Genomic DNA, 15,171 nt, shown 5'->3' on the forward strand with positions numbered 1-15,171 from the left:
GTGAAGTACGAAAGCTTCACATTAAAAGTCTACAATAAGATAAATACGTAACTAAAATAACATTTGATAATGTTTTATAACAACACATATGATAATATTATATATATGTAAAGAAAAAATATATATATATATAGATAAATATATTATATTACACGAACAAGAGAGGACTTGAACCAATAAGCCCACCCTATGACTCTCAAATCTTACCATTTACTCTACACTAATAATATTCATAAAATAAAGCATACTTTATATATACTTTATATTACATAAAGGATTTGCTTCATGATATAAAAATAAAGTTGCATGTTGTATTCAATAGTATTTTGAGACTCGAACCCACAACCTCATACACTAAAGTCAACACACCTACCATTAGGCTAGGCCCTTTCTCTTTAAGATTATGTTTTCATGTTTATTGTTATTGCATATATTGTTTCATACATAAAAGCTCAAATGAGCGAGATGTTTATCATGCATCACATGTAATGCATGAACGCCAAATGGCGATCATGCATCACATGCATTTCATGCACTACATGCATGATTTGTACCCTCCAATGCATCATATGCATGGGGGCACCTATTTAAATGGTGAAAGAGAAGATCAAAGGGGGATATGTATGAGATATCAATCAAATTATGTATTACATAAGAGATACCATAAAATAGAGAAAGAAAGGAAGAAGTTCAAGAGAAAGGTGGAGCTCTAGCTTGGCGGTCGTGGTGGTCAACTCTCAACAAGAGGGAGGCGGTTCGAGCCTTATCTTCATTAAAATATTGAAGTGAAGATTGTAGTGGTCGACGATCAAGAAAGAGAAGAGCGATTACCTTGCAAGACAAAGTTCGGAGGTTCAACGACGTGAACAACCACTTTTGTAACTCTTTCATCAAATAATTATAAATCTCTTTTATTGCTTCAAATATCATTCTATATCCTATCTTGTCATATCTTGTTGATCACTATTTATCTATCTCTACTCTTTCGTCTCTTCCGTCCATAATCCCAGTGATTCCTTCCTCACTTTCACGATATCTTTTGTCTACGCAACGCTACGCTTCTAGGCGAGCCACGCCACGACACAAATTGGTGAACCCGACGTGAAACGGGGAAGTAGAAGAGACATCTAAAGTAAAGATCAACATCAACATGGCAAGTACGAGTACAATGGATCCGGTAATGTTGTTTATTGAAAAGTTGAATCAAGATCGATTATTTCATGCCTTACGAGAAGTCCGAGAGAAGATTGGTATGTTTGATGGCACAAATATTTCGAAGTATGTGAATATATATTATGATGAAATGGAAATGTTTGGTATAAATGATGTCAATATGATAGCAAACTTTTATAAATTAGTGGACATGGAATTAAGAGATAGAATTCATGAAATACAAGCATTGCATAGTTTGGATTGGAATGCATTCAAAGAAGCACTTGTGTCTGAATATGCTCGTGAGGATTTCTCTCGAGTTACTATGCGTTCATTTCATGAATGGATCTTAAAAGAAGATAAAGGGTTATCTGTGTCTGACACAAAAAGAGAGTTTGATAGGATGTATGGACACCTAAAGCCAGAAGAAAGAAATTCTTTGTCTTGGCAAAAGGTTGCTTTATTTTTGCAGGCAGTTGACAAGAGATATAGAAAAGAATTGGAATTTATGCTTGAAGTGCCAAATACCGAGGATGGTATAACGACAGATTGGAATGAGGTAACAAATGCTTGTAATAAATTTATGAAAAGAATGCAAAGGAATGGTGTAATGCTACAAATACCACATGTGGGAAACACAAATCGGCTTGAGCAAAACATCGAAGTTCAAAGACTTGGTCGAGAACCATCACACGAAATGGTCCATCAACCACGAGAAATGACGGGAACTAAGAGTGAGTTTTTGCTTGATGATTTAGTTCAAAGTATGAAAGATCTAACAATTAAAGTGGCAAAGCTTGAGAATGGTCAGACTTCGAGGTCAAGGGAACCATTTCGACCTCGATGCATGTGGTGTGATAGTCTCGACCATCGTCTACGTGATTGTGAAGAATATAAAGACATGGAGAATCGAGACTTGGTCTATTGGAAAAATGGTAACATTTACTTAACTGAAACTAGATCTCTGCTTACAAAGAACTTTGGTGATGGTGGTGTTAAGGTTAAATTTGAAAAAGCTGAAGCAAAGAAGGCTTCCGCAATGTACTACTCGGCAACGGCAGGGGTGCGTCTCGATGACATGCCATCCCGATCACCATTCTGGGAGAAGGTTGTAAGTACCGCACAAAAACAAAAGATGAAGATGGAAGACCTTCGTGTTGCCGGAGATTCTGTGAGGAAAAACACTGGATGGGATGTTCCAGTAGATGTTATGACAGTCTATGCTCAAATGGCAGAACACCAAGAGCATGAGGTGATAGTGGAAGAAAAAAGGAAAAGATCGGATGATGAGATTGGCTCAACCAAAAAGCATGAAACAAGAGAAAGCAAAAGAAAAGAGATGGACGCAAAAGTTGAAAAAGGTAAATCTGGTCCTTCATTCAAATTAATGTCTGATATTGAAAAGGATACAGATTTAAAGAAAGTTTTAGAAACAAGAATACTAGACAGCCGAGTAGAATTTACACTAAGAGAAGTATTAGGTATTGCAAAAAAGGAATTTCATGATGAAATAATTGATATTGTGCGAAGAAAGAAGCAAGTAAATGAGCAGGTTAAAGAGACAAATCCGAAGGTGGCATATGAAGTGGTGAGCAACGAGTCAAACAATATTGTTGTTGACTCTCAACATGCATCAACCTCAATGATAAATTCAACAGATGTAAGAAGCCATTACTCTCTCAAATGTTGGGCAAGAGCCACTACTGAGCATCATGTGAAGATTGGAAATGTTCCAGACCCCGTCATGGCACTTATTGATCATGGTTCTGAAATAAATATAATGAGTGCTGATTTTTACAGGAAAGGTAGATGGCCAATTGATACTCAACATGGTTGGCGAGTAAAAGCTGCCACATCAGTCACGGAAGATTTATTTGGTGCATGCCCAAATGTAAAGGTTACTATTGGTGATATAGAGGTAGATCAACATTTCTTTGTGCAGGAAGGATCTACCTATCCAATAATCCTAGGGCAACCATACATTACAGCGGTACGAATGGAGACCAAAGTCCTCGACAATGGTTCTGCCTATGCGAAAATCCGTAGCCAAGATGGACGACGAACTGTACAATTTATGACAGTTCGCCCAAATCATGAGAGGAACAAGCAAGAGCTTCGTGATCATTTAATACCAAAAGACTGTGATGATTTTGATAATCAGGTTTTTGACTAGGACTGTTGCGAGTGAGGGTTGCAATAGTCCCATTATTAAAAGACCCTCATATAGGGCATTACAACATATGAATAAGTCATTTCATGTTTCTGAAAGTGGTGCTATATGTGTGACTAGGATGTATGAATGCAAGAGGAACTTGAAAAAGAATGCTAATCTGTTTCAGCAGGCATTGAAGGATACTGGAGTACTTGAAATGGAAGAGCAGATTGAAAGTGTTATGGAAGAAATTTCTTTTGCAAATACTTTAGAAGAGTTAGAAATGTATTTGAAAGAAGATGATGAGAATGTTAGAAAGATACATGTAAACTCAATTGATATGTATTATGAGATTGATAGGTATAATTGTAAATATGAAGAAGTAGAAAGTTTATGTAATACAAAATACAAAACAATAGATAAAAAGGTCAAACCTGCTGCAGTACCATTACCTATTGGTAGTGAAGAGAAGATGGAGGCAGCAGCAACCGAGCCTATGCTTCGACCAATAGAGAAGATCGGACATCACTTCACTTCGGAGACAATAAATAACTTGAGAATCGGAAGGGGTGAATTTCTTCTGCAATCAGAGATCGTGACTTTCAAAGAAATGATCTTTAGGCATGGGAAAGCGTTTGCATTCAAAGCTGAGGAGATTGGTTGTGTAAATCCAAAGGTGGTGACGCCAATGGTAATATTTACTATCCCTCATATTCCTTGGAATTTTAAACCTATTGCAGTACCGAGAGCTCGATTACCTCAATTGTTGGAGTTGCTGAAGGATAAAGTCAAGATGAAGATTTTAGAGCCTTCAAATGCACCATACTCCAATAGATGGTTCACAGTTCCAAAGAAAGATGGTTCTCTAAGATTCATTCAAGATCTACAACCAGTCAACAAAGTCACAATCCGAAATGCGGGAATCGGACCGATCGTTGATGAATTTGCGGAAGCGTTTGCTGGCAGAGCGATTTACTCTATGGGAGACCTATATTCAGGATACGACCAATTTCAACTAGCAATTGATAGTCGCAATATCACAACAATGAAAACACCAATTGGGTTGGTTCGAATGTGCACTCTACCTCAAGGTGCGACGAATTCGGTTGCTCATATGATGAATGCAATGAACAAAGTTCTACATGAATACATCCCAAAGGTAACTATGCCATTTTTAGATGATATTCCTATTAAGGGATGCTTAGAAAGAGAGAAAGATGAGACTATGGTTGGAAATGGTTGCAGAAAGTTTGTGATGGATCACATTAATGACTGTGAAAATATTTTAAATAAGCTTGAGCAGGTACATTTGACACTATCAGGAACAAAGTCTTGCTTTGGGCAAAACGAAGTTCTAATAGTTGGTCATATGTGTGGGTGGTATGGGAGGAAGCCTTCACCGATCAAAATTAACGCAATACAAAATATGAAGGAAGTTTGCGACTCGGTAACAGAGGTGAGAAGATTTTTGGGTGCATGTGTGTTTTATCATATTTGGTTACCACACTTTGCACATGTCTCAGATCCTCTCTACCAACTTTTAAGAAAAGGAAAGAAGTTTATTTGGACTGATGAACATACACAAGTTGTTCAACAGCTGAAAGAAGCATTACTGAAAGCACCAGTTCTTCGTCAACCAGACTACAAAGGTGAAAGACCAATTATAGTAACAGTTGATACTAGCCCAATCGGGATCGGTTGGGTTATCAACCAAGAAGATGAAGACCAACATCGATATGCTATCAGATTTGGAGCAAAGATATTAAATGAAAGACAAAGAAACTATGCACAAGTTAAACGAGAATTGTGGGGTTTGCTTACTGCATTAAAAACAGATAGAGATTACTTGATCGGAGCAGATGTAGTGGTTGAAACAGATTGTTTGCCACTCATTGGAATGATAGCAAGTTGCACGACACCAGATATTGCAATGCTTCGGTGGATTGCATACATCAGAACCATGAACCCAGAATTGCGGCATATAAAGGGAAAAGACAACCCAGTTGCAGATATGTTGTCAAGGGCAAGGTTCATAAATGAAAAGGTGATGCAAACTGAATATAGGAACTGGGCAACTACAAGCCATCAATTTGCTCATCAAGAATCTATTACGCCTCATGATGAGTTTAATGTAAGTATAATGTTCAAAGACACAGAGTATGAAGGTCAATGGTTAGAAATAGGAAATTTTCTAAAGACTCAAGAAGCCAACCCATCATGGTCGAAGAAACAATTAAATGAATTTCGAAGACGAGCATTCAAGTTTTTTTTACATGAAGGGCATTTATGGAGGCGTCCAAAAAGACCAACCGAAAATCCTCTTCGAGTCATTTGTAAGGATGACATTAAGAGAAAATTAATTAATGAATTCCATGATAGTTTGTGGGCAGGACATAGAGGCATATGGGCGACATTTATGAAGTTGAAAGAAAAGTATTGGTGGCCACATATGTATAAAGATGTAACGAAATTTGTGGAAACCTGTGAGGTTTGCCAGAGGTATTCAACTATCCGGTATCGAGATGAGCTAAAACCAACATATTCATCATCAATGCATTATAAATGGATGGTTGATTTAGTGACAATGCCACTTGGGGAAGATCAAATGCGATATTTAGTACTAGCAAGAGAAGACCTTACAAACCAAGTAGAAGGAAGACCACTACGACAAAAAACAACTAGAGCTGTATGTAAATTTTTGTTAGAAGATGTAATATGTCGTTACGGGTGTGTTGGTAAAATAATTGCAGATAGAGGAGAACTCGACTCTGATGAAGCTAGAGAATTCTTCAGCCGAATAGGGGTCAAATTATCACTTACAACTGCGTATAATCCAGAAGCCAATGGAAAGATTGAAAGAGGACATAGCCCAATAGTTAAGGCGATCGTGAAAAGCTGTAAAGGTAAAATAAGAGATTGGCCACGCATGCTACCTTATGCACTATGGGCGGATCGAACAACTCATAGTTCAGTAACAGGATACATGCCAGCTGAATTGATACTTGGCCAAAAGCCCATCATGCCGATAGAAGAATCAATTATGTCATGGATATCTATTCCATGGAGAGAAGAGGTGAGCAGAGAAGAATTACTTGCTTTGCGAATTCAACAATTAGAGCGTCGACCTGAAGATATAGAAATAGCAGCCCAACGATTGAAGGAGGCTCGACTAAAGAATAAAATCCGTTTTGATAAAAGTCATAGAATTCGACCTAAGAAAATAGAAGAAGGAGATTGGGTGCTCGTGTACGATAGCAGTTTAGATAATCAACATAGCACCGTCCGCAAGTTCGCTGAAAGATGGTTTGGGCCTTATATAGTAAGAAAAGTATATGATAACTTTACTTATAAGCTTAGTGAATTGGATGGGACACTAATCCTAAACGTGGTAGCTGGAAAGAGGATAAAAGTATTTAAGAAAAGGTTTGAGCTTGAACCTCCTCCGATAGATCAACATGAAGATGAAAGATAGTGGCACATGCCGGAGGATGTGCAGGTCTAGAGGGGGTGGATGTCGTGAAGTACGAAAGCTTCACATTAAAAGTCTACAATAAGATAAATACGTAACTAAAATAACATTTGATAATGTTTTATAACAACACATATGATAATATTATATATATGTAAAGAAAAAATATATATATATATAGATAAATATATTATATTACACGAACAAGAGAGGACTTGAACCAATAAGCCCACCCTATGACTCTCAAATCTTACCATTTACTCTACACTAATAATATTCATAAAATAAAGCATACTTTATATATACTTTATATTACATAAAGGATTTGCTTCATGATATAAAAATAAAGTTGCATGTTGTATTCAATAGTATTTTGAGACTCGAACCCACAACCTCATACACTAAAGTCAACACACCTACCATTAGGCTAGGCCCTTTCTCTTTAAGATTATGTTTTCATGTTTATTGTTATTGCATATATTGTTTCATACATAAAAGCTCAAATGAGCGAGATGTTTATCATGCATCACATGTAATGCATGAACGCCAAATGGCGATCATGCATCACATGCATTTCATGCACTACATGCATGATTTGTACCCTCCAATGCATCATATGCATGGGGGCACCTATTTAAATGGTGAAAGAGAAGATCAAAGGGGGATATGTATGAGATATCAATCAAATTATGTATTACATAAGAGATACCATAAAATAGAGAAAGAAAGGAAGAAGTTCAAGAGAAAGGTGGAGCTCTAGCTTGGCGGTCGTGGTGGTCAACTCTCAACAAGAGGGAGGCGGTTCGAGCCTTATCTTCATTAAAATATTGAAGTGAAGATTGTAGTGGTCGACGATCAAGAAAGAGAAGAGCGATTACCTTGCAAGACAAAGTTCGGAGGTTCAACGACGTGAACAACCACTTTTGTAACTCTTTCATCAAATAATTATAAATCTCTTTTATTGCTTCAAATATCATTCTATATCCTATCTTGTCATATCTTGTTGATCACTATTTATCTATCTCTACTCTTTCGTCTCTTCCGTCCATAATCCCAGTGATTCCTTCCTCACTTTCACGATATCTTTTGTCTACGCAACGCTACGCTTCTAGGCGAGCCACGCCACGACAACGGAACCGGATGAAGATACAGGCCCGGTGAGCGCACTCTCCGGATGTGAAGAGTACCCGGTATGGAGCCGGATGATGAAGACCCCGGCTACGGAGCCGGATGATGAATGTACCCGGAGAAAGATCCGGATGCGGGGACATATTTGTGAATATGTTTGCCAAGGGCCTTCTAGGCTATATTTGTAAATAGCCCGAAAGTCATATGTGTATAAATATGACCTAGGGCAAACAGTTTTGATGTTGTTGCCCATTTCTCTGTTTGCCACTTAGAGGGAGTGAAGATAGCAGCCGAGAGAGAGAGAGAGAGAGGGAGAGAGAGGAGGTCGTTGCCTCTGTGTATTACCGCCGCCTGTGGCGAAGACAGTGAGCTCAAGGTTGTTGCCTTGTAGCTTCACCATTGTACATCTCTGTGTATAGTGATCGTTGGAGTTTGAGAACTCCCGTGGTTTTTCCCATTTAGGGTTTTCCACGTAAAACACCCTGTGTATTTTTTTCTTCTCTAGTGTCCTCGTGCATTTTGTATTTCCTGTTTTCTGTGAGTTGATCCTATTCCTCGTTTGTGACCGAGCACTGTTTACTACAAACTGGTATCAGAGCGACGGCAGTACAGAAAATGGAAGGCGGCGGCAGCGGGCAGCCGGGGATGATGGTGCTGAATGCACAGAACTACGCCGACTGGAAGATAAAGATGGAGGATCTGCTCATTGTTCGGGACCTGTATGAACCGATCGACAGGTCGGAAATTCCCAAGGGGGTACTTGAGACGGAATGGAGGCTTCTGAACCGGAAAGCCGTAGCGACGATCCGGCAATATGTCGATGTAAGCGTCCTACAACATGTGGCGAACGACACCAACGCATATGAGATGTGGAAGAAGCTGTCGGGCCTCTACGAGAGGAAGAACGCGTTGAACCGGACCTCCTTGATGAGGAAGATAGTGAACCTCAAGTACCGGGACGGCGAGAGTATGGTGGAACACGTAAGCACGTTCATGGGATTCGTGAACCAGCTTGCGGCGATCAAGTTCCCGTTGGAGGATGCAATGCAAGCCATCATTCTGATGTGTACATTGCCGGAAAGCTGGGAGAACTTGGTGGTGACACTCAGCACCTCCTGCACCGAAGATAACTTGTCTCTACAAACGGTAAAGACAAGCATTCTAAATGAAGAAGCGCGTCGGAGAGATAAAGAACCGGTCTCCGACTCGAAGGCGCTGCTTACCGAATCGGAACGGGCAAGACAATGGAACCGGAGTCCGCAAAGACAGGAGAAGTCGGGGACCCGGTCGCAGTCAAGAGGAAGGCCCACATGCTTCCACTGTGGGAAGCCGGGGCACTTCCGGAAGAACTGTCGGCATTACCGAAAAGACAACGGAACCGACGGTACCGATTCGAAGAAGTCACCGGAGCGAAACGGTGCATACCGAGGAGCCACGGACCGGAGAGGTCCGGATCGGCGAGGGCAGGACCGGAAAGGAACGACGGCACTCGCGGCAAGTGAAGAAGAGATAATGCTCATTACCGAAGAGAGGGAGCTGAACCTTGCCGGTGAAGAGATGACCTGGGTGGTCGATTCCGGAGCGTCGTTCCACCTGACCCCGGAGAAGAAATACTTCTCATCCTACACAGCCGGTGAGCACGGCTGTGTCCGGATGGGAAATGAAGGTACATGCCGGATTGCCGGCATAGGAGACGTGTGGCTGATGACATCAACCGGATGCAAGATGCTGCTGAAGGATGTTCGACACGTTCCGGAGGTCCGATTGAACCTGATCTCGGCCGGGAGGCTAGATGATGAAGGCTACACGGGTAGCATCCGGAACGGGGTCATGAAGTTCAGCAAAGGGAGCCTGATAGTGGCTCGGGCCCGGAAGGTCAATACACTGTACCTGATGAATTCCCGGCTATGTCCGGAGGAGCTGAACGTGGCAGCCGACACCGCCGGTGAGCTGTGGCACAAGAGACTGTGCCACATGAGTGAGAAGGGGATGAAGAGGCTTGCCGATGACAACCTGATTCCAGTGAAGCATGTGCACCTGGAGAAGTGCACCGATTGCCTGGCCGGTAAGCAGAACCGAACCTCCTTCCACTCAAGGCCACCGACGAGACGAAGTGCACCATTGGAGTTGGTGCACACTGACGTGTGTCAAGTAGAAACGAAGTCACATGGCGGAGCCCAGTACTTCGTGACATTCATTGATGACCACAGCCGGAAGCTGTGGACGGCACCGTTGAAGACAAAGGACCAAGTTTTGTCCGTCTTCAAAGAACTCCACGCGAGAGTGGAAAGAGAATCCGGCAAGAAGCTGAAAGCGATACGAGCGGATAACGGAGGAGAATACCGAGGGCAATTTGAGGAGTATTGCCGTTCGATGGGAATCCGGGTCGAGTTTACTGTGCCGAAGACGTCGGAACTGAACGGGCTGGCCGAGAGGATGAACCGGACCATAATGGAGAGGGTCCAGAGTATGCTGCCAAATGCGAAATTACCCAAGGGATTTTGGGCTGAGGCAATGTCGACGGCGACATATGTGATAAATAGATCACCCTCAGTACCCCTGGATGGAGACACGCCACAGAGAGTGTGGACCGGTAAGGGAGTGTCCTACCGGCATCTGAAGGTGTTCGGGTGTCTCGCATATGTGCATGTGGCAAAGGACCGGAGAGGAAAGCTAGATCCAAAGACCCGGCCATGCATATTCCTCGGTTACGGCGACGACGAGTTCGGCTACCGAGTATGGGACCTGGTCGACAAGAAGATATTCAGGAGTCGAGATATCATCTTCATGGAGGACAAGACACTCGCCGACTGGGAGTCGGAGAAGAAGATGAAGAGCTCCAAGTCGACCGGTGAGGATCAACTCTACGAGGAGCAGTCCCGACCGGCAAGGGACCGGTTAGCACTCGAGGATCCGGCCGAAGACGGTGAAGAAACAGAACCGGCCGAGGAAGATGAAACTGATATCGGAACCGGCCCCGATCCCGAAATGGATTCGGATGAAGAGGAAATGGAGGAGCCGGTTACCGAAGCTCCGGAACGGAGATATCCTCTAAGAGAGAGAAGGGCCCCCCGGAGATTTCCGGAACCAGAGCACGTGCTGCTAACCGACGAGGGGGAGCCGGAGAGCTTTGAAGAAGCAAAGCATGACACCCAGAGCCGCAAGTGGTTGAGTGCCATGCAGGACGAGATGGATTCCCTGCATGAGAACCACACATATGAACTTGTGGAGTTGCCGAAAGGAAAGCGGGCACTTCGAAACAAGTGGGTGTTCAAGCTGAAACCGGGAGATGCCGGAAACCCCCCGAGATACAAAGCCAGGATCGTGGTGAAGGGGTTCCAGCAGAAGAAGGGCATCGACTTCGACGAGATATTTGCCCCGGTAGTGAAGATGACCTCCATCCGGACGGTGCTGAGCATAGCGGCAAGCATGGACCTCGAGGTAGAACAGATGGACGTGAAGACGGCATTCCTTCACGGTGACCTCGTAGAAGAGATCTACATGCAGCAACCGGAAGGATTCGAGAAGAAAGGGAAGGAGCACCTGGTATGCCGGTTGAAGAAGAGCCTTTACGGACTGAAGCAGGCTCCCCGGCAGTGGTACCGGAAGTTCGACTCCTTCATGACCGACGAAGGGTACTACAAAACGCAGTCCGATCACTGTGTGTTTGTGAAGAAGTTTGAAGGAGGAGACTTTCTAATACTCCTCCTGTACGTGGACGACATGTTGATCGTCGGACGGGACCAGGTCAAGATACGGATGCTGAAGAAAGCACTTCACCGAACCTTCGCAATGAAGGACCTGGGTCCGGCGAGGCAAATACTAGGGATGCACATCATCCGGAACCGGAAGAAGAAGCAGTTGTGGCTGTCACAGGAGAAGTATGTGACAAAGGTGCTTCACCGGTTCAACATGTCGAAAGCAAGACCGGTCGGGTCAACCCTCCCGGCAAACTGCAAGTTGTCTAGCAAGCAAAGCCCCAAGACAAAGGCTGAGAAGGAGGACATGATGAAAGTGCCATATGCCTCTGCCGTCGGAAGCTTGATGTACGCAATGGTGTGTACAAGACCGGACATAGGATACGCAGTCGGAGTGGTGAGCCGGTACATGAGCAATCCCGGCAAAGAGCACTGGAACGCGGTCAAGTGGATACTCCGATACCTGAAGGGCACGGCAAACGTGTGCCTTCGATTCGGCTCCGGTAAGCCCGAACTCGACGGCTTTACCGATTCGGATATGTCGGCTGATGCAGATACCAGCCGGTCCACATCAGGGTATGTGATGACGTATGCAGGGGGAGCTGTTTCGTGGCAGTCGAGGCTGCAGAAGACGCTTGCGTTGTCAACCACGGAAGCGGAGTACATGGCGGCTGTTGAAGCCGGCAAGGAAATAATATGGATGAAGGACTTCATTAGAGAGCTCGGTATCCGGCAGGAGGAGTACCGACTCTACTGCGACAGTCAGAGTGCCATCCACCTTGCGAAGAACGCGGCCTATCACTCCCGGACGAAGCACATCCAGCGAAGATATCACTGGATCCGGGAAAGGATAGAAGACAAGGAGTTCGTGCTGACGAAGATCCACACGGACGAGAACGGGTCGGATATGCTGACCAAGGTGCTCACACCCGACAAGCTGGAAGCATGCCGAAAGAGGATCGGATTGGAGAGACATCCCATGCCGAAGTGAAGGGGGAGTTTGTTGGGATATCGGTCCCTCCGGATGGGATGTCCGGAGATGAATGACGGCAAGCCCGGTTACGGTTACGGAACCGGATGAAGATACAGGCCCGGTGAGCGCACTCTCCGGATGTGAAGAGTACCCGGTATGGAGCTGGATGATGAAGACCCCGGCTACGGAGCCGGATGATGAAGACCCCGGCTACGGAGCCGGATGATGAATGTACCCGGAGAAAGATCCGGATGCGGGGACATATTTGTGAATATGTTTGCCAAGGGCCTTCTAGGCTATATTTGTAAATAGCCCGAAAGTCATATGTGTATAAATATGACCTAGGGCAAACAGTTTTGATGTTGTTGCCCATTTCTCTGTTTGCCACTTAGAGGGAGTGAAGATAGCAACCGAGAGAGAGAGAGAGAGGGAGAGAGAGGAGGTCGTTGCCTCTGTGTATTACCGCCGCCTGTGGCGAAGACAGTGAGCTCAAGGTTGTTGCCTTGTAGCTTCACCATTGTACATCTCTGTGTATAGTGATCGTTGGAGTTTGAGAACTCCCGTGGTTTTTCCCATTTAGGGTTTTCCACGTAAAACACCCTGTGTATTTTTTTCTTCTCTAGTGTCCTCGTGCATTTTGTATTTCCTGTTTTCTGTGAGTTGATCCTATTCCTCGTTTGTGACCGAGCACTGTTTACTACACCATCTTCCCGTACCAAGATATTAAGCTAGTCTAAATTTGGAACCTAAATCTGAAGTAGAAAGTCGTAGAAGGATTCATGGAAGCTCGAGATTTTTTGTCACAAAAGTCACTCATAGGAACTGAAAGAATAGGAAAATGCATCATACTAGCATCACATTCTGCTACTAAAGATACATTTGATATAATGACGCTCGTTCAATCTACCATGTTATCATCACCATTGGAAATCTATACTTGAGGTCTAATGATGTAGATGGGAATGACATAAGTTTTGATGTCGTCATGATGTAGTGCAGATAAGCCATCACTTTTCAAGCTAAATGAAATATATATATATATATATCCTTTGCTTTTGTTTTTGGATGACCTTCTCTTCTATATATATATATTTCCTTTGCTTTTGTTTTTGGATGACCTTCTCTTGGATGCCTTCAAGCAAGACCCCAAATGCAGAATGCATAATCTCAACCATAAATAAGGAAGAATATGTGAATTGCTTCCCATTCATAGGCTTTTATCTTGTAATTCAGGTCATGCATAAGCTCTCATTAGGCATCAACTCCATGGACATTAGGATCTCCCTAAAGTTGCATGTCTACATCTTCTAGGGACTTATATTGGCACAATACATGCTTGTGCAAAAACCAAGCATTTCAACAAGTGACAATCAAGTTTTCCTTTTGCCTCTTATATGGGATTGTAAGGTTGAACTATTTGATCGATCTTTCATGCATACACAACGTATTCATTAAAATGAAGTTGCAAATCTCAATATGAAACTTAACGTATGTTTCCTAAATCCCTAAACAAAGATAAATATAGATGAGAAAAAGAAGAAAGTACTTATCGAGTGGAGGTAGAGGTCCAGGTTCAGGTGTCGGTGTCGATGCAAGGTGTGGGTGTGGGTGTAGGTGTAGGTGCAGGTGTAGCACGTTTCAAAGAATTGGGGAAAAAAAGTAAATGTGCGGCGTTTTAGCAAGGTTGCATGACGCCTGCTCGGGTTAGGTGTACCGCAATGTTGGGTTAGTTTCGAACCTCGGGTTAGGTCAAAAGGTCCGGGTTACGTGCTCACATAGGGTTAGGTTCAAAGACCCAACTTAAGGTTACAGAATTACAAGGATCGGGTTACGTTTAGAAAATTACACTGCCCGAATTAGGTTGACAGAGCCCAGGTTAGGTAATCTAATGGCATGATCACTACCCGAGTAAGATCTGTGTGTGTATGTATGTATGTATGTATGTATGTATGCATTGGTTCTATGTATGTAGAGAGTGTGTGTGGATTTTTGTTGGAATCTGGAGATTGTTTTTGTTTTCTTCTTTATTAAAAATTAGTAGAGAGTCTGCAGATCTTTCTTCTAGAAAAAGACAAACGAGGTTTATAAGGAGAGAATATAGATGCAGACATGGAGGTTTCTATATTCTCTCTCTCTCTCTCTCTCATATATATATATATATATATATATATATATATATATATAGCATTATACTTGGATAAGGATTTCTATCTTCTTCTTCATCGTCTTTTGGATTGCTTGCATTAGGGTAAAAACATTTCTAATTGTGATCCTCTCTTCTTCTGCTTTCTGCTGATCATCCACACTATTAGTAATCGAGAAATCATGGGTTCAATTCCGTTCATGCCCATGGGTTATATATTTGGTATCTTATATGATGGGATGGGTTTTACTGTTAATTTAAAAACACAACAAAGGAAAGAATCAAATCCAGGAAAAACATATGCGCTCATAGGAGAGCCCGATTTCTGATTAGACTGTAGAAGCCAGCAAGTATGTTAAATATGCGATGGGTATACTTATGAAAACGAGAAAAATTCAGTGATTTGCTGTGTAAAAATTTTGAATTGTCGTACGGTCATCTGGGATCGAATCCTGT

This window comes from Azolla caroliniana, unplaced genomic scaffold, assembly GCF_043228905.1.
Source record: "Azolla caroliniana isolate FFs.n. ecotype wild unplaced genomic scaffold, voAzoCaro1.0.p SCAF_16, whole genome shotgun sequence".
NCBI classification, from domain to species: Eukaryota; Viridiplantae; Streptophyta; class Polypodiopsida; order Salviniales; family Salviniaceae; genus Azolla; species Azolla caroliniana.